Raw genomic sequence first — 24,347 nt, 5'->3', positions numbered from 1 at the left:
AAGAACCTCCCAAAACCTAAAGATGACTTTGGTAGCGCCCTGGTGGCCGGAGAGAGAGTGGTTCGCGGATCTGAAGGACCTGGCAAGCCACCCGCCATGGCCTCTGCCCCCCAGGTCAGATCTACTGAGTCAACCTCACTTCCTCAAGTTCCACGACAACCCTCTCTCTCTTCGCCTTCACGCCTGGAGACTATCGAGCGACTCCTGAAGAAGGAGGGGTACTCCTCCTCCACAGCTAAGAGGATGTCCCTATACCTAAGAAAATCCTCTACCGTGGTCTACCAGGCGAAGTGGGCCGCCTTTACGAAGTGGTGCGCGGCAAAACACATAAGACCTCTTAAAGCCTCGGTCCCTGACATAGCTGACTTTCTCGTGTACCTTAGGGATAAAATAGGGATGTCAATCCCAGCTATTAAAGGAGTACGAGCAGCCTTGGGCCAAGTCTTTCTCCTGAAAGGCATCGACCTGGGGACCTCAAGACACATAGGGATGCTGATTAGAAGTTTCGAACAATCCTGTCCTCCTCAAGCCAGGAGAGTGCCCAGATGGGACCTGGCCAAGGTCCTGAAAATGTTGTGTCGTCCTCCCTTTGAACCACTCAGAGATATCGGGGACAAAGATCTCACCCTCAAGACAGTCTTCTTGCTAGCCTTGGCTTCGGCTAAGAGAGTAGGTGAGATCCACGGTCTCTCCTACGACGTGGCACACTCCAAAGGGTGGAGGGAGGTATCCTTCAAGTTCGTACCCTCCTTTGTAGCAAAGACTCAGAACCCAGCAGTCTGGGACCCGAGGTTTGAAGGTTTCTCAATTCCGGCCATCCCCAAGACAGGCAATACGGAAGACCTGAAGTTATGCCCAGTCAGGACGATCAGGAAATACCTGGAAAGGACGGCTCATCTCCGCCCAGGTGCCAAGAACCTCTTCGTCTCTTCAGGCGTTAATAAGAAGCAAGTGTCCAAGAACACTATTTCCTTCTGGCTGAGACAAGTCATCACTAGGTCTTATGAACAAGACAAGGTGGCAGTACCAGGCACTCCCCGTCCCCATGACATCAGAGGCCTGAGCACTTCCTTGGCCTTTGAGAGAAACATGGCAGTGGGGCAGATCCTACAGGCCGGCACTTGGTCACACCAGTCGACCTTCACGGCCCACTATCTCAAAGACTACTCAAGAAAGTCTTTGGATGGATTCTCCATTGGGACAGTCATCGCCGCCCTCCAAGCTGTGTAGTGGCAGGCTGGAAGACGTCCCCAACAGTGAATAGACTCGTCCCTACTTCTTCAGGAGAAGACTCAGTAGAGAAGATGTGAAGAGGTAAGCCTTAAAATATAAGCGTAAGGTTTCCGCTGTTACCCCCTATCCGCTCTCTGTACCCCCGCATTCCGTAGCCCTCCAGGCACCATGTGCCAGACCAAGTGGCAGAATGGCTCTCCCGCCTCCTAAAGTATAAGTCTCCTAAGGAAGTAATTCGAGGTAAGTATTCGTGTTGGAACAAATCAAAAATTTTAAGTAATTTTTATTTTTCCTAACATACTTACCGAGAATTACTTCCGGGTAATGGCCCTCCCTTCCGTCCCCGAGTGCCATTCTTCCATTGCCGGGTTGGGCTAAACGGCGAACTTAATGAGCATCCTGACCCGGGAAAGCAGTGACCTGCCCTAATCCGGGCTGCAGGGCTTATCCTGGCGGCGGGGGTAGAAACTATCTGGAGCGAGATAGGGGGGGGGTAACGCGGGAAATCTTGGTCGAGATTGAGAGAGGTCAAGGACCCTCCTAAGGAAGTAATTCTCGGTAAGTATGTTAGGAAAAATAAAAATTACTTAAAATTTTTGAGATATATATATATATATATATATATATATATATATATATATATATATATATATATATATATTTGCGGTCACGCGCAGCTATCTATGTCCTTCCAGTCGGGGGAGAGGGAGTACCCATACCCTGGTGAGAGAGAGAGAGAGAGAGAGAGAGAGAGAGAGAGAGAGAGAGAGAGAGAAGGGTACGTGTGCATATATATCTAAATATTTAGCCGTCACTAGTATGTATATATGTATGTATGTATGTATGTATGTATATGTATATATATATATATACAGTATATATATATATATATATATATATATATATATATATATATATATATACGTACACACACATACAGATATAAAGTCTGTTTCATAAAGTTAAATGCTTCTGTTAATGTCCTTGAGCCTTCCTTTAACAAATGAAACCTAGATCAACCATGTATGATGAAAACATGGACAGCATTAGCTACTTCAAGTGTATATGGAGAAGGCTCCTCGGTGTCAAATCCCACTAACCTAACATCACATACACCACCATTAAAATCTATTTCCTCAGTCCCTGTAGAACGAAATGACAATTACTAACCAGCCTTCTAAGATTCTCATTATGACCTACCAATGTCAAAACTCAAAAGATTTACTTTATCTACTGTAGCCTTTGTATCAATTTTTCTTGTTTCCATATTTCTGATTTTCAATCTTATCTCAACTCGTTCAACTTTTTCTTTTCAATTTACATTCGCTAAATCTTTAGTCCTTTCATATATTTCACCTAAGGCCTCCGTACGAGTAGATGCTATTCTCTTCAGACTCGTGGTACCTTCGTTGCTTCACTTTTTATGTGACCCACTTCTATTATTCTCCCATCATCGGTTACACTTTCCTTTGATATAAGAATCAATCACCTTCATTCTTCCAGCATTCAAATTAAAAATCAATTTCAACATGCTCAAACATATTACGAACAAATCAAAATAATTTTATAAGCGTCAGCATTTTTTCTTCATTATGCCCAAGTCAACAATTGGTAATCGGTCAACACTATATAATACACACTAATTTTCAATCCACAAATTCATGCCTACTCCTGATGTCTTTCCCCTAACTTCTTGGTTCATATTTTTCTAAAGAAACAATGGACTCGCCGAACCTATATATCACAATAACTTTTATGTCGAGCTAGTAACTCTCCCATCTACATATTCTAAACGATATTTTGTTCTTATAACAAAAACCTTTCACCCCTATAACAAATTACCTTCTAAAGTACCATATAACCACGTATCCTCTGAAATATAGAATATAAAGTTTCTACATCTATGTATTCCCCCAAACACTTCCGATACACTATAAATTCTCATATAAAGCTCTTAAAATGAACGATTCTCTGATCTTCCTTCTTGCTTGAGGGTGCACTCGGGCACACTATTCTATCTTATTTCTCTTCCTCTTGTTTTGTTAAAATTTCTATATTTTATATAGGAGATATTTATTTTAATGTTGTTGCTCTTCTTAAAATATTTTATTTTTCTTTGTTTCCTTTCCTCACTGAGCTATTTTCCTTGTTGGAGCCTCTGGGCTTATAGCATCCTGCTTTTCCAACTAAGGTTGTGGCTTAGCAAGTAATAATAATAATAATAATAATAATAATATATCCACATTGTTTTGCCCATATCAATCGTTCTGTTATATATTCCTTTGTCATTCAAAATCATACACTATACCTTCCCAGATACGATTTCTAATGCCATGAGACTAAATGTATCTGTAACCTAGAAACCTTTTACCGTCATAAAATGAAATATATTCCCCTAACATACAACATTGGATCATTTCCTTTGTCTAAAATTTTACACACCTTGGTCGACTACTATGTCGCATTACTAACATCGTCGTAACATAACATTCCCCTTGTACTAATACCAAATCTAGTTCCATTGAATCATTCAACATTTACTCAATACTCTCCTTGCATCTCTTCCTAATCTCCTATCATCAACATCACTCGCAGGTCTAGATTACATTTACAGACTTTCTTCCAACCGTTCATCTCCAACTAACATTTCTAACAAGACAATAACCACATATATCTTCATCCATCCCTTTTCTCCCCAACAGACCTAACAACTTGGAGTATCCTCTACAGTATACTAAGATATAAACTATTAGTCTTTTCATTCTTAACGGATATTTTCTATCATTCCTTTAAACAGAGTTACTGTACAAGTACGCTCTCTAACTATCCTTTTCCAAGCGTCGAACAGCAATGCAACTCAATCTGCACATGCTGACTGCAGATGCACACCCAGTTCTGGAGAGGTGTGAGGAAGGAGAGAACAGCCAGCTCTCGAAACTCAGGCCATTCATTAGAGTTCATGTAAGCATTATGCATTACCCCATTTACTGTATACATTAATAACTATTCAACATAAATCAATATCCACACATTATAATGCAATTATGCTGGCCGTTAAGACATCTACGATATTCAAATATACTCTGCAACGTAGGTGATAATTACAGTTTAATAATTACGGTAAAATTATATACAGAAAACGGACCATTGTCCATTCTAAAACTAAATCCACATTGTGACTTTCAAATTGTTTGTCAAATATTGAACTATGATAAACTAAGCCGTCACCATACAACCGCGTACATTTACGAGATATCAAGCGTTAATTCTATCAGACAAAAGGCATGCATAATGAAATTATATATCATCACAGCATTAAATAAATAGCATCAAAGTAAAAATAAACAGTTTTAAAACTCGAAAACTAGATTCAATGTTTCGTAAAGCATCAGAAAAATGATTGCAGCGAATGAGTAATATCCTGACTACAAAGAGTATCAATCATAACTTAACGATACATTTTATATATTGCAGTGTTTATTAGCTCACCTAACAAAAAACTCAGTAGTCTCAAAGTAGGTAAACATACAATGTATCAAACTTAATAGTATATCAACGTCTCTTGCACTTAACAACACTAGTTGTAATTTCTTGAATTTCTCATTCGCTATAACTACAGGCCGTTTCATCCCTCTTATTGTGTTCAGAAAATAGACAGGAACAACCGAGACGGGCTAAAAGAGGCAAAAAAAAAAAAATCTAATTCTTAACCTAATACCCTCTCACGAAACCACCCCATTCTCAACTACAAAATTATCTTCTCATTTCCCGGCAAGAAAAGGACGTAGTATTTCAATTTCCATATAAATTGAAGGTAATGAACGCAACGACCAAGAGACTTTCACAAGCCAGATCGCTTACATTGCTTATAGTCAGTCAGCCACACTTACTACCCGGGTAACGAATGACTCCATCAGGTGTAATACGAACAACCCGTTACTTATTCAAAGATGGTCTGCGTAAACGTAAATATCTGTACTTTAATATTTTTATGCCACACATGAGATTTTCTTAAACAACCTACAGCAATTGAACCCTAAGGCTCAAAGTTACACTGACAATAGAATGCTAACAACGGAATAGAGTTGCCAGTGTCTTCGTCCACAAAACCAAATTAAGCTGGAATAAAATGAAGTATATAATTATTTGTGTTTATATATTTCTATAAAAGATAACAGGTTTACATACCCAATAAGAAACTAAGTGTTAATTTACTAACATACAAACAAAACATACTTATACGAGTTAGCAGCGATTAAATTCTTAAAACACTTGAAAAAGCATTAGAAATATTTGTGACTATAAATTATAATGAATATTCGAAGAAACACAATTCTTTGAGGTTAATAAGACACTGTTGTCTTTCTACGATTAAACAAAGGAAACAACAACAAAAATAAAATTCAATATCTTGCTAATGTTCAACACTGAGGCTACAGCACTATGAGATGTAGCAATACCGTTTGAAACGAGGTTAGCAGGACACATGAACACCTGAGAGAGAGAGAGAGAGAGAGAGAGAGAGAAAGAGAGAGAGCATACTACCAACTATCGTGAATAAAAATACCTAGAAAGATATTTACCGTGATAAACAGTATTAGTTAACAGGAGTCTTAAATTTTCAGGGTAGTTGACACGGAAGATATTCAATTACTTTTAAACTTTCTCACCTAAATTGTCAAGGAGATATCTAACAATTTTCTAAGCTTACCATAACTTGGATAATCTAATTCTCTCTCTCAACTGCGCGGGCAAGCACACACGCACAGTTTGGTTTAATAACTTTTCACATAAACAGAAACATTAAAATTACAGAAAACATAAAATAAAATTTGTCCCTAACGTTTTCCGAGAAAAGAAACAATTGAAAGAGCGAATGGGCAACTTTCCTATCGCATCTAAAATATCGCCAGGATGCAACAGTTGAAAAAATAAATCAGAACAAAATCTAATTTACTTAACAGATCATTAAAATGTATTTAAAATATGAATGAAGGTTGTCCGTAATAATCTGTATCTATGCCATAGAATGCACACCTCTCTTTGTGACCTTCACATTATCAAATGACCTTCAAAAGGGACATGAGACTGTTTGGAACCCTAAGAAACCTGTATTAGGGCTTAAACTCTCATAATACTCCGACACGGTTGCGAGACAGACCCCAAATCTGACAATCACGGTAATCCCTTCCTTTCTAGGACAAAGTAAAAAAAAGAAAAAAAAACAATGTCACCTTACAACAAACAGTAACAATATAGGGAACAAGTTTTTTAAAAAACATAAAAGCATGGCCTTCCATGTGGCACGTTTGGGATATAGCCTACCATGAATGCCAAGAACAGGATGCGAGTCAATTTACAACTAACATACCCTTCCTAGGCCTATTATTATCAATATTAAAGGGATGGAGATTTATACAGCCAGTGAGTCAAAATTATCTCCTACACAGCTGGCCCGAATAAATTCGGAATATAAAATATATACCGGTATGTTAAATCTTATAACAAGAAATAATAAATTAAAGGCTATGATACAAAGCTATTCAAATTTTACCTATTAAACCTGTGTTTATTAAAAAAAAAAAAAATAGAAAAATACTCAATCATAAAATGTTTTTTTTCTGCAGAAAGTTTGAAACATCAGACTGTTATTTAGATTTCGCTGTAGGTGACGAAGATTGTTTGATGAGTAGTACACTGCAAAGTCGTCCACGCAAACGATGCGTTGCACTCCTTGGGGCATTTGAGCAATTATATCATTAATTGCCAAAACAAGGAAAGTCCCACTTAAAACACTACTCTTGGGTACACCACAGTCTAGGTTGTATGATTCGGAATAAACATTCTCTATGCGAGTTTGGAATGTTCACCAATCAAGTTTCTAATAAAAATAGAAAGGTTTCCTCGAAAACCATTGTCATGTAAGGATTTTAGTATTGAGTGCCCCCAAGTGATATCATATGCCTTCTGTAAAAAAAAAATTATATATATATATATATATATATATATATATATATATATATATATATATATATATATATATATACATACATATATATATATATATATATACACATATATATATATACACACACACACACACACATATGGCAACTACCATTTGATTTCGTTCAGAGCCTCTAAGTATATGATTTTTCCATAATGAAAGAGAGTGTAAGGTAGATCGCTCTGATTGCGAGCAAAATTGCAAGGCTGATAAAATGTTGTTACGACGTAAACACTAATTATATCTATAATTGTTTAGCTTACTGGGATCTTTTCCTAGACTAGCTATCGGCATTACTATTGGATATTTCCATGCCTTTGGAAATATATGCTTGGTCTCAAGATTATAATATAAAAAAATTCAAATAGATAGGCCTTTGCTAAAGGAACTAGATTTCTTATCATGTGAAATTGTATATTTTTCCCAGGGTCCGTTTAACTGCAATTTCATCATACAAATTCCAGCTCCTATTGAGCACATCTTACATTGTGGCATTGACGCCTGGAATTAATTACAAATCTTATTTATCGGGAAATTTTATTGGCTAACTTTTACGAACTATAGCAGGACGGTTTCCTCGGGATAAAAACTTGCGTACACAGGACGAGAATGAAAAATTTTAATTTGAGGCCTAGACATTGCACAGCAATGTGTAGGGTATAGAAATCCACTTTTGATGGCATTTGATAGTGAGTATCTTAAATATGTAAATTTGATTAAGTCTGTTTATGAGCATGGGAAGAGCAAAGTTGATGTTAATGGAGTCCTTTCAAATGAATTTGAAGTGGACAGTTGATTACTCAAAGGGAATGTGCTATAACCTATGCTGTTTATCCTCTTCATGAATTTCGTAATGCATAGAACAATTGGGGATGGTGCAAAAGGATTGGACTGAATTGGTAATAGGAAATTAACGGACCTGGAGTATGCTGATGATGCTGTCCTTGTTGGCAAAATGCGACAGGACTTGACAAGCTTTCTTACCAGAAAGCATCAAATATCACATAAGGTTGGGCTTAAGATAAATAAGAAAGACAGAGATGATGAGAACGAATATGCAATGAAAGATGAAATATCATTGGAAGGAGAAAATATTTATGAGGTGAAATCATTTAAATATTTAGGAACTATGATCTCTAATACAGGGTCTTGTTTAATGAAATATTGAAGAAAGCAAATCAGACAATGGCTAGGTTAAGTAAAATTTGGAAATCCAATCGCCTTAAATTACATATAAAAATTAGGGTATATATCAGTTTAGGAAGTCATGGTATGACAATGAAACAATATCAAACAGATTTTGTAGATTTGAGAACAAATCCCTCAGAAGAATATTGCGAGTTAAATGGCAGGAAAGGATTAGAAACGAAACTATAAGAGAGATTACTCGAGTGCCATATGTGGAGGAAATCATGGTGAGGGGTAGATGGAGATGGTTTGGGCATGTTGTTCGTACTCTCCAAGAGAGATGAGTTCACCAAACATTTAATTGAGTCCACAAGGCACTAGAAGAGTTGGAAGACCCAGTCCTACATGGCTGATGACTATGAAGAGTGAAGTAGATGATGAATGGAGAAATATTGGTTTTAAAGCTCAAGATAGATGACTGGCGAAATTTGACTGAGGATTTTGCGTCAATAGGCGTAGGAGGAAATGAGGATGACTAAGGCTTACTTATTATTATTATCATTAGTAGTAGTAGTAGTAGCTCGGATACATCCCTAGTTGAGAAAGCAGTGGAAAGAAAAATGATAGAACACTGCGCCGGAATGTACCCTCAAGCAAGAAAACTCAAACCCAAGACAGTGGAAGAACATGGCACAGAGGCTATAGCACTACCCGAGACTAGAGGAAAATGGTTAGATTTTGTAGTCTACATCTCCTAGAAGAGATGCTTACCACAGCTAAAGCGTCTATTCCAGCCTGGCCTATTCTTTACATATTCTCCTCTGTCCTCATATACCTGACAACACAGATTACCAAATAATTCTTCTTCACCCAAGGGGTTACTGCGCTAATTGTTTAGTGGCCACTTTCCTCTTGATAAGGGTAGAAGAGACTCTTTAGCTATGGCAGGCAGCTCTTCTAGGAGAAGGACGCTCCAAAATCAAACCATTGTTCTCTAGTCTTGGGTAGTGCCATAGCCTCTGTACCATGGTCTTCCACTGTCTTGGATTAGAGTTCTCTTGCTTGAGGGCTTGAGGATACACTAGAGCACACTATTCTATCTTATTTTTCTTCCGCTTGTTTTGTTAAAGTTTTTATAAATTAGATAGGAGATATTTATTTTAATGTTACTCTTCTTAAAATATTCTATTTTCCTTCTTTCCTTTCTTCACAGGGCTATTTTCCCTGTTGGAGCCTTTGGGCTTATAGCATCCTGCTTTTTCAACTAGAGTTGTAGCTTAGCAAATAATAATAATAATAATAATAATAATAATAATAATAATACCAAGTGGAAAGTAGACATTGGACAATTGTATTGCAGTAATTAACCCCTTGAATATAGAATATTTATTTTGGTCATCTTAGCGCTTTCAGTTGTATGAAGAAAGAGGAGAATGTGTAATGAATAGGCCAGACAATTTGGTGTATGTGTGTGGGGGGGGGGGCAAAGGGCAAATTATTCGTAACAAGAGAGGGATTCAAAGTAGTATTGTCTTGGAAGTCAAAGGACCTAATAACTCTCTTGCGGCAGTATCTCAACGGGTGACTGGTAGTTTGGCCAACCTACTCCCTACTAATTGAGTAAGAACTAGTGGATTGGGATAATTCATACATATTACTATTGCTATCTAAAGCACGAACTTGTCCTGGCGTCAAGCCACATCTATTTAAAAGAATACTGGGTGTAGTACTTTATTTGGAATAAAAATAGCAATTTTATGTTCTTAGAGGAGGCCATATAAATTCTAAATAAAAAATGTAAAAATAAAAAAATATAAATTACCGAAGAAATTATTCAAGTCAATCCGAAGACTATTAAGAACAATAAACTAAAACAAAGTCGAGGCAATTTACAACACCCCAGAAATGGAGAGCAAAGATTCTCCACTTTTGTAAAATACGAGGCTCAAATCTTTACACAAGTTCAAGTGTTCACAACATGACCACAAGTTTGGAGTATGGCTTACATTTCCAAGTAAAGAATCCCACCGTTTAATATTCCGAACACACCGGAACCAACTCCCTTACAAGGCCCAACTACAACGGAGTATGGCCATCTCTACACACAGCACACAAAGAGAGAGAGAGAGAGAGAGAGAGAGAGAGAGAGAGAGAGAGAGAGATTCTTCCGAAACATTGAACAACACTTACAGAACTTCTACTGGGTTGCAGCATATGCGACTCGGTCATTCATATCCAAAGTTATTCCGCGATATACACAAAAAATCATAATGGCGTAAGTCTATGATTCTGCTGTACATTTTGTATCATCATCATCATCATCATTATCATTATTATTATCATTATTATCAATTTGGCTAGTTGAAATAGCAGAAGGCTTACTATAAGCCCAAGGCTCCAACATGATAAATAGCCCAGAGAAGAAAGGAAATAAGAATGTACCCTCAAGCAGGAAAACTCTGACCCAAGAGAGTGGAAGGCTATGGCGAAAACACTGACATAAGACAGTGGAAGGCCACGGTACAGAGGCTATGGCACTACCGAGACTGGATAATAATGGTTTGATTTTGCTGTCAACTTCCAAAAGTTTCTTTTCTACCATCGCCAAGTGGAAAATAACCACTAACATTCGGGGCAGTAGTTAACCCTTTGAGTCAGAAAGTGTTTTTCAGTCATCTTAGTGTTGTCATGTGTATGCAGAAATAGGAAAAAATGTTAAGAGGCGGCCAGACTCTTCAGTGTATATGTAGGCAAAGGAAAAATAGCCGTAACCACAGAGGCGTTCAATGTAGTATTATCTGGGCAGTCAAAGGACCCAATAACACTCGCGGTAGTATCTCAACGGGTGGCTGGTGCCTTTCCATCCTACTACATATCAACGTAACACTAACAACACTTGAAGATTCTCACTAAGTCATTAATATTCCTATTAGCAAACAGATGTAAAACATCCTTATACAGTATAATTATTTGAAGTACTGGTTATTTCAAAAATAATAAATATGTCCTCATACACCTGACAACACTGAGATTATTGAACAATTCTTCTTCACCCAAGGGGTTAACTACTGCACTGTAATTGTTCAATGGCCACTTTCCTCTTGCTATGGGTAGAAGAGACTCTTTAGCAATGGTAAGCAGCTCTTCTAGGAGAAGGACACTCCATAATCAAAACTATTGTTCTCTAGTATTGGGTAGTGCCATAGCAATCACCAGCTCCTCATTGCCACAATGAAATTAAAACTGAAATGTAAATAGAATACCTAGGTTCGATACAACTAAGCTTCTAGAAGATGAGCACAAAGTAACCTTTTCAATTGAATGTAAGAATCCATTTGCAATCTTAGAGACTTTAAGAGACGAAGAACACACAATTAATGAAGAATGTTGTGATATTAAGAACATGTATCAGTCAGTTGGTAGTGAAGTTTTGGGACATGCAGTTACAAGGAGAAAGCCATGGATATCAAGTGATACTTAGGATACTATAAAAAGAAGACAAAGACAGAAATTGATTGTTGAAAGTTTTCGAAAGAGTAATGAAAATTACAAGGTAGAGCATGCTAGGTATTCCAGTATTGGTAGTGAAGTCAAAAGAAAAGCCAGGAATGACTAAAGAGAATATTTAGACAGGAAAGAGAGGAGGCTGACAAAGCTATGAATTCAGGGACTGGTTATGGTATATGAATTGCTCATAGAATTATTAATAAAATCTCTACTGGGGCAAAGAAGAAGCATGTCCCATCAAAAAGAGAGATGGATCGGTTATAACAACAAAAGATGAAGAAAGGCAACGTTGTATGGCACTCTTTAGTGAGGTCATGAATAGGATATATGAAGGGAAAAATTTGATTGATATACCTGAAGCTGAGGAAAACCTTGATGTGCCTATGAATGAATTCAGTGCGTTTGAAGTCGAAGCTATCATTAAAAAACTCTAAGAGATGGAATGCCCTTGGATACGATGGAATAACTGCTGAGACGATATTGGCCGAAAATGATGTAACTCCCAGAATACTTATAAGATTATTTGGTAGAATGGGGCATGAAGACTCAAAACCCGATGAATGAAAGCTGGGAGTGTTGGTGAAAATGGCAAAAAAAAAAGGAGACCTGAACGATTAAAATAATTACAGAGGTATCAAACTTACGTCAGTTGTCATAAAAATATATAGTATGCTTATTCTAAAGAGACAAGAGATAAAGATTAATGAAAAGCTGACAAATGAACAAGCCGGATTTAGTCAAGGTAAAAGTTGCACTGACCAAATTTTCATTTTAAGACATGTGGTACAGCAATGTGTAGAATATAGAAATCCACTTTTGATGGCACTTGTGGACTATGATAAAGCCGTTGATAGTGTGCACCGGCCAATTTTGTGGAGAGTCCGGCGTTATTATGGAGTTCCTCTTAAATATGTAAATTTGATTAAGTCTGTTCATGGTCATAGCAAAGTTAATGTTAGTGGAGTCCTAGCAAATGAATTTCCAGTGAAAAGTGGAGTACTCCAAGGGAATGTGTGGTTACTTATGTTGTTTATCCTCCTCATAGATTTTGTAAAGCAGAGAACAGTTGGGGATGGTGGAGAAGGATTGGACTGGAATGATAAAACGATATTAGCTGACTTTGAAAATGCTGATGACGCTGTCCTTATTAGCAAAGGCTTGCTTACCAGAATGCATGAAATATCACACAAGCTTGGGTTTAAGATCAATAGAAGAAAGACAGAGATGATGAGAACGGAATATGGAATGGAAAATGAAATACCATTGGAAGGAGAAAGGATTCAACTCAAATTAGCCGACCCTTAAACTTACCATCTTGTCAGATATAACACGAAAAATGCGCCATTTCATACAAAGTTAACATAAAAAGGGACATATTTTTCTACTTATACAACTGAGCTTTTGACAGTTCAAATTAATTCACACAGCCTCCTCACTTGATGGACATTTGTCAAGAAAAAGCTACAGTGATTTTGGTGGTGGTGGTGGTGGGGGGGGGGGGGGTAACTACTACGCAGAATCAGAAACTAGAGGACGAAAATTGGAATTAGGAATGCAGTATACTACAACCGGGGTGGGGGTAGGTTCATTAATGCACCCAGAAAAGTTAATAAGCGCACCACCAGCAAAATTAAAAAGATACAGATACTGATGACCCTGTTCTTAAAATAGTCTGAAATTTTACTGAAAGGACTCCTATTGAATATTTACGTGGTATTTTTCATAACAAGAAATGTCTTTTCATTTTTCGTTTTTTTACCTTAATGGATTGTTCTCTAGCTATATAGCATTTAATTTATATTTTACCATTAGGAAAAGCTCATGCCTTCCTTTTAGAAAAAAAAAGGCGTTTTTATTATCTGCCGAGTTTCATTTAACACTTTTTTTATTTTCTTATATTACTCTTTTATTACAGTTGTTTTCTACTGTTCAGTTTAATAAACATCCAAGCATTTAAATCTTTAGTAGAGACGAGAGTTGGACTGGTGATGATAGCCAGCGAGGGGTCGGGCTGGTGGTGATGAGTTGGCGGCGATTATTTCTACCATTAACGCGATAACTATTTCTGCCATGGAATATTTTCACATATTGAGGTTGCTAATGTTCTACATCTAATCTTGCAAAAATGAGAGAGAGAGAGAGAGAGAGAGAGAGAGAGAGAGAGAGAGAGAGAGAGAGTTCTTGTCAAAATTAAAACGTGAATGCGTATTGGGCCACCAACCAATCAATTTTGCTACCGGCTCAGACACCTTGCCAAAATTCACCAAGAGTCATTCTATAGACATGAGTATATAAATAGGCAGAGGATTTCACATAAACAAATATATTAATAAGGAAAATTAAAACAAATCTCATAGTTTCAAAGACATCATCAATAAATCTGCAAATAAAAAAATATTCAGCTGTATTAACTAACTCAAGATTTTTTTACGTTAAAAATAAGATATTGTAAGACTAAAGAAATTCCTTCAGGTTATCTTTGATGTAAACAATGATGACATAAAATTCTCAACCATCCCAGTTTTCACAGGACCGCATGTCATCGACTAGACCCCAACTTTACGCTAAAACTTCAAAACAACAAAAATAATATAATTCTACAACTTCATTCAGTGCCATACGCCACTTCAATAAATTTTCCGTCTAAATAATGGAAAAACTTATTTCAATGAGAATTTAACCATTTGAAAAGACAAATGTCTGTAAACTAACAACTATTGAAAAATTATTAAAATAATAAATTCTTTCCTTACTTTGTTATTTGGTCTTGGGGAAAAATTCTCGTTGTCAGAAATCATAAAATACAAATGATTTAGGGTGTCAATCAGATTACAATGAAAAAAAATATATATTTAATATAGCATATCTCAAGTTTAATATCTGAATAATTACAAGTACTCGACAAATTTTGCAGTTATACTCTCGCCTTTAACATTTGAAATAAGTGACGAGCAATTTGTTAATTTGAGGAATACACGGCAGCGTATGCTAATTAAATCTGACAGAAAATGCTGAAACACAACATACTGAATCAATTCTACACCACGACAAACCCCTAAAATTCAATCATGAAACCACGTCAAAATTAATTTAGTAATGTCTAAACATCTATTGGAGCAATCATCTGTGATAAATAGCAAGTAATAAATCCTTGAATTCCTTAAGTATACAAATATCCGATTTTATGTTTTAATAATACACAAAACGATAGTTAATATGAAATTGCACTAAGTTTTTTATTGATCATAAATCAACTACCATGGTCAAAAATTACTTGTCCGAAAAGGAAGCTATTTTCTACTCCGAAAGAAAAATTCGATCTGGTATTGTTCATATTTCTTCCAGTATAGGACTCAAATTTCAAAACAAACAAAAAAATAAATAAAAAGCTGTGAAATATGAGACTATTTTCCTATTGACCAATACGAGTGTCTGATTGCAGCTTTGAATTTTAACCATCATGTTATAATTCATTGACGTAACTGAATCACAATCATCATCATCTATTAGCGTGCCTTTTTCCCATTCGTATGGGGTAATACGGTTGCCTTCTTTTTGAAGGACTTAGCATTGGCTTTGGGGTGGACCTTAGTCCTGACCAGGGTTAAAAGAATACTTTTAAACCTGGTCCTGACCGGCTGCCCTGCCAGCCGTCGCTAGACCCCGGTGGCGTATGTTTGTGTTGTACCAGCCACCATCGCCACTCCTCCCAGCAACGAGGAATCATGGCGTGGTTAGGGCGACCGTTCAAAGTGTGAGGTGTCTGTTATGTTTTTAGAAGGTGTTGGAATGGCTGTGTTTGTGTGTGTATTAGTCTGTAACACCCATTTGCTTTATGCAAACCTATCCGTCGATTACATACATAATCCTGAGGTGTCTACACGGATAGCAAAGTGTCTGCATTTCCGACTGACTGGTCGGGAGCGGTGTTGAACCTGAATCAATCAATATTATTCATCTACAACTAAACAACTTGCACAAAATGACAAAGGAACGCTAAAAATGGAACCTCTCGAGTTTCTGTTCAAAGGGATGAGGAGTGCGAGGAAGAATTCACACCAAGAAAAACAAATGAATATAAATTCACCGAAAACTATAAAAAAAAAAAACCGCTACTCTACAAAACGCATGTAATACATGTCGAACACAGGCTGCACAGGCAGTTGTCCTGAGAGAGAGAGAGAGAGAGAGAGAGAGAGAGAGAGAGAGAGAGAGTTATGTCACTATGGTGTTAATCATTAGTTGTCTAAGCTTCAGCCTTACTCGCATTACAGAACAGCGCATTACTTCTATTTATTTATAAGTGAACAATTCCTATCAGTAAGGCATCACAAAAAGTACCTTCATAAATAACAAGCATAACAAATGGTTTTTATCTAGATTTTAAAATACATCAGCTGATACATAAAAGTAATTCATGGAAACCCCTCGAAAATGCATAACCTACATTAGATGACGCTAAAATACAGTCAACTTTAATACATGGATGGAGAGACTCTAAATTTCCCTTATCTAAATCCTCTACAACTAAAAAGGGGGAACAGTTTTCTCTGAAAGAAATTGAATTTCCTCTGTACATTACCTCCTCAGAACTTCAATAAATGGCCGCTTCTATTATCGTGTTACGAGGAAGGCATACTTTTATGTTACGTTGCGCGATAATCATTCAGTGTTCCCTAACGTTAGTCATCCTCCCCATAGGCTAAAAATAGATCCCTTAGGGTTCCTCACCAAAATCAATCACACCCAACCGTAACAGGCCCTCAATCCCCCTTCCTCAACCAACCCCCAACAAAACACAAGATGGTAGACCCAGACCGGCATTATCCCATAAGTCTTATAACAAGTTTGCATCTCACGTCCAGTGGCTTACTATACAAAGATAACATATTTATGCTACGTAAACAGAAGTAGTAAATCATATTAATGGTTTGGCTCTGATAGAACAGTTTGCCATTTTACACGAATGATTTTAAGTCAAAACAACAAGTAAACCCCTTCATTATGGTTACTCTCTCTCTCTCTCTCTCTCTCTCTCTCTCTCTCTCTCTCTCTCTCTCTCTCTCAACACACAAACGCAGACACACACACACACAAAGTTTAGCAATACAAAATGTGTACCCCCACCTACATAATGAAACGGAAGCAGTTAAAGGAGGAATGGACGGTAATTTTACAAGATTTGTATTGGAATCATCACATGAGATGGGAGGAAAAGTTTCTCGACAAGATCAAGGAAAATTATCGGTAAACATAAAAAACCTGATAAAGAAAAGATTGGAAATGATGATGAAATCCACGACACATGAAATAAAATTGGGAGAACTGTCCCGCCCAAAAAGTAAAAAACCTAAAAAGACATCATTAAATATAATCAGACCAAAATTGAGGAAACACTAAAGAAAGGAAGAAGCACCAAATTGATAAAAACAACAGGACACCAACAGACAATTGCTTTAAAGGATAAAAATGGAAATATTATCAACCAAAGAGAATTAGTGATAAAAATTGCAAATTTCAATACAATGATATGCAATAGTGATATTAGGAATGGCTTTGCCAATAGAAATAATGAAACACTGACCCGGTACAAAAAGTAACAGTAGGAAAATTAAGGAAAGCATTGAAAGGCATAAAAAGAGGCAAAGCAGCAGGAGAAGATGTCTTATCAATAGATTCAATAATTGAAGAAGATTTCATAGTAGTAAAACTCGCTGAACTTTACAAAATATCTGCAAGAATGCTGTATACTTAGTTTGAAAAAACTTTATCATTATAGTAATTCACAAATAGGGGGACACAAAGACCTGAAAATTATCCCTCAATAAGTTTACTCTCAGTAATATATAAAATATTTACAAAGATTGTATTAGGCCAAATAGAAAGACAGTTTGACTTTAATCAACCAAAAGAGCGGACCGGCTTTTGAGGTGGGTATTCAACAACTGACTATATCCATATAATTAACCAGCTTATGTAAAAATCTATATGAAAATGTACAGTATTCAATCAGATAGTTCCACCAGTATGAACTTGTGCATCAGATAATTGGAGCCTTGGAACATAAGCTAGTTACAAATCGAAGAGCTATGGAAAGAATAAGGATGGGAATAACACTAAGAGACAGAAAAAGAGCAACATTGACACGAGAGTAAACTAGAATATCTTCTAACAATATGTAAGAAAAAGAAATGAACAGGGGCAGGAAATATAATGACAATGACAGATAATGGATGAACAAGAAGAATAACAGATTGGATCCCTAAATTACAAATAGGGCAGAGAGGAAGAGAAAACGACGGATTGACGAGATAAAAAAAGTTGCAGGTTTAGACTGGCATAGATAGACTATAAACAGATGTGTGTGTGAATAACATGTCTAAGGCCTTTGTCCTGCAGTGGATCAGGAACGGTATATATATATATATATATATATATATATATATATATATATATATACATATATATATATAATTAATATATATATACACACACACACACATATATATATATATATATATATACATATATATATATACACACACATATATATAGTATCATCATCATCACCATCATCAGCCGTAGCTTGTCCACTGCAAGTTAGTATGGGTGGCCCTGAATAGTAAATCTTTCCTGATCATGGCCTATTGATGCAAAGGGCCTCAGTTAAATTTCACCAGTCGTCTCTATCTTGAGCCTTTAATCCAATACTTCTCAATTCATCATCATCTACTTCACGCTTCATAGTCCTCAGTCATGTAGGCCTGGGTCTTCCAAATCTTCTAGTGCCTTGTGAAGCCCAGATAAAATTTGGATAACTAATCTCACTTGGGAAGGGTGAAAAACAGGTCCAAACCATCTCCATCTGACCCCATATATATATATATATATATATATATATATATATAATATATATATATATTATTAATTGCTAAGCTACAACCATAGTTGGAAAAGCACAATGCTATAAGCCCAGGGGCTCCAACAGGGAAAATAGCCCAGTGAGGAAAGGAAACAAGGAAAAATAAAATTTTCAAGAAGAGTGACAACATTGAAATAAATATCTGCTTTAAAAACTATAAACATTTTAACAAAACAAGAGGAAGAGAAATAAGATAGAATAGTGTGCCCGAGTGTACCCTCAAGCAAGAGAACTCTAACCAAAGGCAGTGGAAGACCATGGTACAGAGGCTATGGCACTACCCACGACTAGAGAACAATGGTTTCATTTTAGAGTGTCCTTCTCCTAGAAGAGCTGCTGACCATAGCTAAAGAGTCCCTTCTACCCTTACCAAGAGGAAAGTAGCCACGGAACAATTACAGTGCAGTAACCCTTTGGGTGAAGAAGAATTGTTTGGTAATCTTAGTGTTGTCAGGTGTATGAGTACATAAGAGAATATGTAAAGAATATGCCAGGCTATTCGGAGTGCGTATGTAGGCAAAAGGGAAAATGAACCGTAACTAGAGAGAAGGATCCAATGTAGTACTGTCTGGCCAGTCAAAAGACCCCATAACTCTCTAGCAGTAGTATCTCAATGGGTGGCTGGTACCCTGGCCAACCTATATATATATATATATATATATCAGCTCTCAGCAGTCAACTGCAGAACAATGGCCTCAGACATGTCCTTACACTTGCGTCTATTTATGGCATTTCTTTACCAGTCCACGCCCACAAACTTCATTAGTTAGTAGATCCATCGTCTTCTTTTCCTTCCTCCGCTTCTTTTACAATCTCTCTCAGTATCATCATCTCCTCCTATGCCTATTGACGCAAAGGGCCTCGGTTAGATTTCGCCAGACGTCTCTACCTTGAGCTTTTAATTTAATAATTCTCCATTCATCATCTAATTCGCGCTTCATAGTCCACAGCCATGTAGGCCTGGGTATTCCAACTCTTCTAGTGCCTTGTGGAGCCCAAATGAACGTTTGGTGAACTAATCTCTCTTGTGGAATGCGAAGAACATGCTCAAACCATCTTCATCTACCCCTCATCATGATCTCATCAACACATGGCATTTGCGTAATCTCTCTTTTTGTTTTAGTTTTAATCGTGTCCTGCCATTCAAGTCCCAATACCCTTTGTTCTCAAATCTACTAAATCTATTGAAGTAGGAGATACTGAATGGAGAAGTGTTGATTTAAAAACTCCAGACAGAGACGACTGGTGAAGTGAAATCTAACTGAGGCCCTTTGCGTTAATAGGCGTAGAAGATGATGATGTTGACTTCCATTTGTATTTGAACAAAAGTATTCAAATGCCTTAAAAGTAAAATTCTTAAATAACTGGTTCTAGAACCCAACAGCAATTTTTAGAAATGTAATCATAATACAAAAACACATTATGAGTATTTACTATCGTTTATATAAAAACCACTCATTTTTTCTACATCTGACACCATTCAACAACACATGGCATCAAACATGAAGCTGCACACATTTTGAAGTGAAATCAACTGACATGGATACCAGTAAAAGAAAATAACGACCAGGGTGTTATTTTTGTGCGTCCACGTATATGACATTCGAATGGTTCCTATGCAAACTCGTATTCGTTTTCTGTCTAGGACTATTGCCATTTTCAAGGACTCCGCCATGCAATAACAGAGCTGCATATAGACGGTGTGGATTTATTCACTTTACAAACTAAAACCATCACCTTATAGAGACGACAACTCAAAAAACTACAAACATGAGCAAGTTAAAATTGATGTAATTATACCAATAGCAAAAGTAAACAGAACGTGGTTTTTTTTTTTTTTTTTTTTTTGCCTAGAAAAAGTGGACTGCAGTTAGAAATGAAGTCAGGAACGCCAAACTGACACGCCACAAAGATCCAATATTGACCATGATTCAAAACAATCAAAGCTCAATCTCATCAACATTAAGCTATGAAAATAGGAGATAATTTTCTCCAAGGAACATAAATTCCCAAGAATTATATGGTGTGAAACCTTCTAACGAAGTCTACCACCAAACTACAGTACATCTCCGTCGCAAGGTTTCCTCCGTCTTTCTTCTCCTATTGATACATTTTCAGTACCTGTTCTATTAGGCTCAAAGGAAAGATTATTCATTCCGTTCTCTGGCCTTGTAGTATACGTTGGAAATCAGTAATCCCTGGGTAATGTCCTATTTCCATCTACTAACACTCTTTGAAATTCTATTCCTGAATCTGTTTTGACCAAATTCTTAAACCCGTTCTTCTTGCGAGAAGTAGTTCTCTTGATTCATTATTTTTTAGCCCAATCTCCCTCAGAAAGGTGCCAGCCCATTGTATCTTACTCTTTATAAAACGAAATATCAGATGTTGAAAAGGCCCCAGGTCAAGAGAGAGAGAGAGAGAGAGAGAGAGAGAGAGAGAGAGAGAGAGAGAGAGGGGGGGGGGAGCGAAGACAAGGACAAATGTTATGAAAATGGGTGTTATTTGGATGCCTTCGTACTCTTTTTCATAGTTGACGGTTTATCTATTCTCAGATTTCAAACTGCACTGTACTTGGATTTTTTTTTTATTATATGGCTTATTTTGCACTGGAACTACTGTAGGCTACTATCTTTGAGAATACCAGGTTAACCCCAATTCCTTTGTTATCGATTGGTAGAAAATGCATTCATTGCTGCTTACCATATAAAATGAAAATTATAATAGTTGTTACAAATTATGCAACAAATATATGCTAATAAGCTTTCAACAAACGAAACTTTTAGACGTATTTCTAGAAAACATCTTTGTATAGAAAACTGATTCTGTCCTTCGTTCACATGTGAAAATTAGACTATAATTACGAATTAAGAGAAAATTATAAGCCCAATTTATATATCTCGACAGGAATCTCTCTCTCTCTCTCTCTCTCTCTCTCTCTCTCTCTCTCTCTCTCTCTCTCTCTCATTTTCGTGTGTCTTCTTACGAAACGCCGTAGCACTCAATCCTTACTGCCTCCCACATCGTATATGTGAAGCCCTGCATTATCACCAGGGTCCCTCCTAACCACTTTTCCAACAAACCAGTCGTAAAGAATCTACAGTAGTATTATAAGACGTCACGCTCAGGTCCCAAAGAAGGGAAAGAAATGTTAAGTTGAAAACACTAGTAGTATGCAAGCGTTAGGAAAATGCTATTTTGACACAGAAAAAACGTCTCTCTCTCTCTCTCTCTCTCTCTCTCTCTCTCTCTCTCTCTCTCTCTCTCTCTCTCTCTCTCTTAAAATAGTAGCCCATGTTTAAGGGTGTTCAACCAACAAGCGAGCAGCATCAAGTATATTTCTCGAACCGGTCGATGTAAAGGACAGTAAAGGCGTGTTTCCTTAAAATAAAGTATAACTTGTGTTATGCAGGCACTGAATTGTGCACCTGGTAGGTTTTCGACTGTTGAAATTCTGAGAGAGAGAGAGAGAGAGAGAGAGAGAGAGAGAGAGAGAGAGAGAGAGAGAGAGAGAGAGAGAGAGAGAGAGAGTAACATAAAGCTATTTTTTTTCCAATTAATATGCAAATCATTGACTACATTATTCTTACACCCGATGTTATGTTAATTTATAATGAATAACTGTGATAAGAAAACTACAACATCCAAGTATTAACGGAAAGCCATATGCAAAAATGAGCCATAAAATTTCCGAAAGCCCAACGGCAAAATTCCCAAACTTCAATACTTTCACCAACAATGCCTCGGTAAAGATGTGGTCAGCATATGTTTAGTATAAATGGAATCTTTCGAGACACGTTACTTAATCATCTAACTAACAGAATGAGAACTTGATTTAGAAAATAAGGTTTCAAAGTTAACTACCAAGAAAAAGAAAAAAGCATGAAATGAAGATAAAAAAATTAAAATACTTATTATATATCTTCATCATTTCAACGCATATGTAGCAAGAAAATTGTTTCTCTTGGTATTACTAAGACCTGTTCGAGTTGATAAATACTTGCTTGATGAAGATGAACTGAGGAGAGGCTCACATACAACCATTATGAAAACGTATGCATGCAAGACTGTGTACGTGTAAACAGCCAAGAAAACCTATCACAAAAATAGCTAGCAGTTACTTTCTTCCTTCTCTAATGCGACTCAAACACTAATCTAAACAGGCAAAATGAAGAAACACGAATCATTAAGCGAGATTCAATATTCCGACGATGTTGACTTTATATACTGTCTTAAAATTTGCAGTTTCACAAATAAAATCATAAAACGTACATCAACTTTAAATGTAGCATGGCACACGACTATTACCTGAGCATTACCTTAAAAAATATCCAATTTACTAAGAAGCTTTCAATTAGAAGTAATTGTATATACCATACAAATTCAAGAGTCCAAATGATTATAAAAATAATAAGAAATTAAGATATAAACTTCAGATGATTCTAAATATTAAAGAAGTTACAGAACGTAAAACTATCGATCATTTGAAAGCTTCACTCTTTACATGGCCAACGGCAACCGCACCTTTAACACTGGAACCAATAGATTTCAGTATAATTTTCAGTATATATATGACCTCTTTGCAAAGGAGGTACTCTCGCAAGATATAATTAGGTAAAAGAATTAAGGCATTTCTTTTATATATATATATATATATATATATATATATATATATATATATATATATATATATATATATACATATATATATACATATATATATATATATATATATATATATATATATATATATTATGCATAAGGCACGTGGGCCTAGTAACCTCACTCTCTACTGAGGTATAGGCCTTGGTGCGATACTAGAAGACTATAATAAATGGAAAATGTCTATGGTAAAGCAAATATGTTTGTGGGTATGTATATATATATTATATATATATATATATATATATATATATATATATATATATATACATACATATATATATACATACATATATATACATATATATATATATATATATATATATATAGAGAGAGAGAGAGAGAGAGAGAGAGAGAGATATATAAATATATATTATATATATATATATTTATATATATTATATATATATATAAATATATTATATATATAGATATAGATATATATGAATATATATATATATATATAAATATATATAATATATATATATATATATATATGTGTGTGTGTATGTATATATGCATATACTGTATATGCAGTATACATAAACGCATATATATATATACATAACAAATTTTCAAAACAAAAAGAAACATCTAGAACATGCAGGCTGTACAGTAAGAAATGCCATCATATAGGTCTAAAAACCAACGATGGGGACCGTGAGTTTTCCAATCAACTCTCCACGTTTTGTTACAAAGAAAAAGAGAATAACCCACCGGTGATGAGTTGCATGACAGAGGTAGACAGGCAGAGAAACACAAAATGAATGATGGCTGTGTTTCATGAGAAAGCAGATATTCATGATCTAAAGCATATATCAAAGCAAACGTGAATAAAGCACCGTATTTCAATATTGTTCATGCTCCATCAACGAGTTTCGAACGATA

General features: G+C 36.2%; 1 protein-coding gene across 4 annotated transcripts in view; it reads right to left on the bottom strand.

Moving 5' to 3' along the window:
- Positions 1 to 24,347, bottom strand: part of Dmtn (transmembrane and coiled-coil domain 2 protein Dmtn) — a 662,916-nt gene that overhangs the window by 302,811 nt on the left and 335,758 nt on the right. The window contains exon 1 of one of the 4 annotated variants that reach the window (XM_068392642.1): positions 14,629 to 14,652. The exons of the other annotated variants lie outside the window; for them this stretch is intronic. The gene's annotated coding sequence lies outside the window, so the exon portion shown is untranslated. Of the gene's footprint in view, positions 1 to 14,628; positions 14,653 to 24,347 lie in introns of those variants that run through there. 4 annotated transcript variants of the gene reach the window in all.

Source organism: Palaemon carinicauda, chromosome 18 (genome assembly GCF_036898095.1).
Source record: "Palaemon carinicauda isolate YSFRI2023 chromosome 18, ASM3689809v2, whole genome shotgun sequence".
In the NCBI taxonomy this organism is placed as follows: domain Eukaryota; kingdom Metazoa; phylum Arthropoda; class Malacostraca; order Decapoda; family Palaemonidae; genus Palaemon; species Palaemon carinicauda.
Note: the sequence above shows the minus strand (reverse complement) of the source record. Positions and strands in the feature narration are given on the sequence as shown.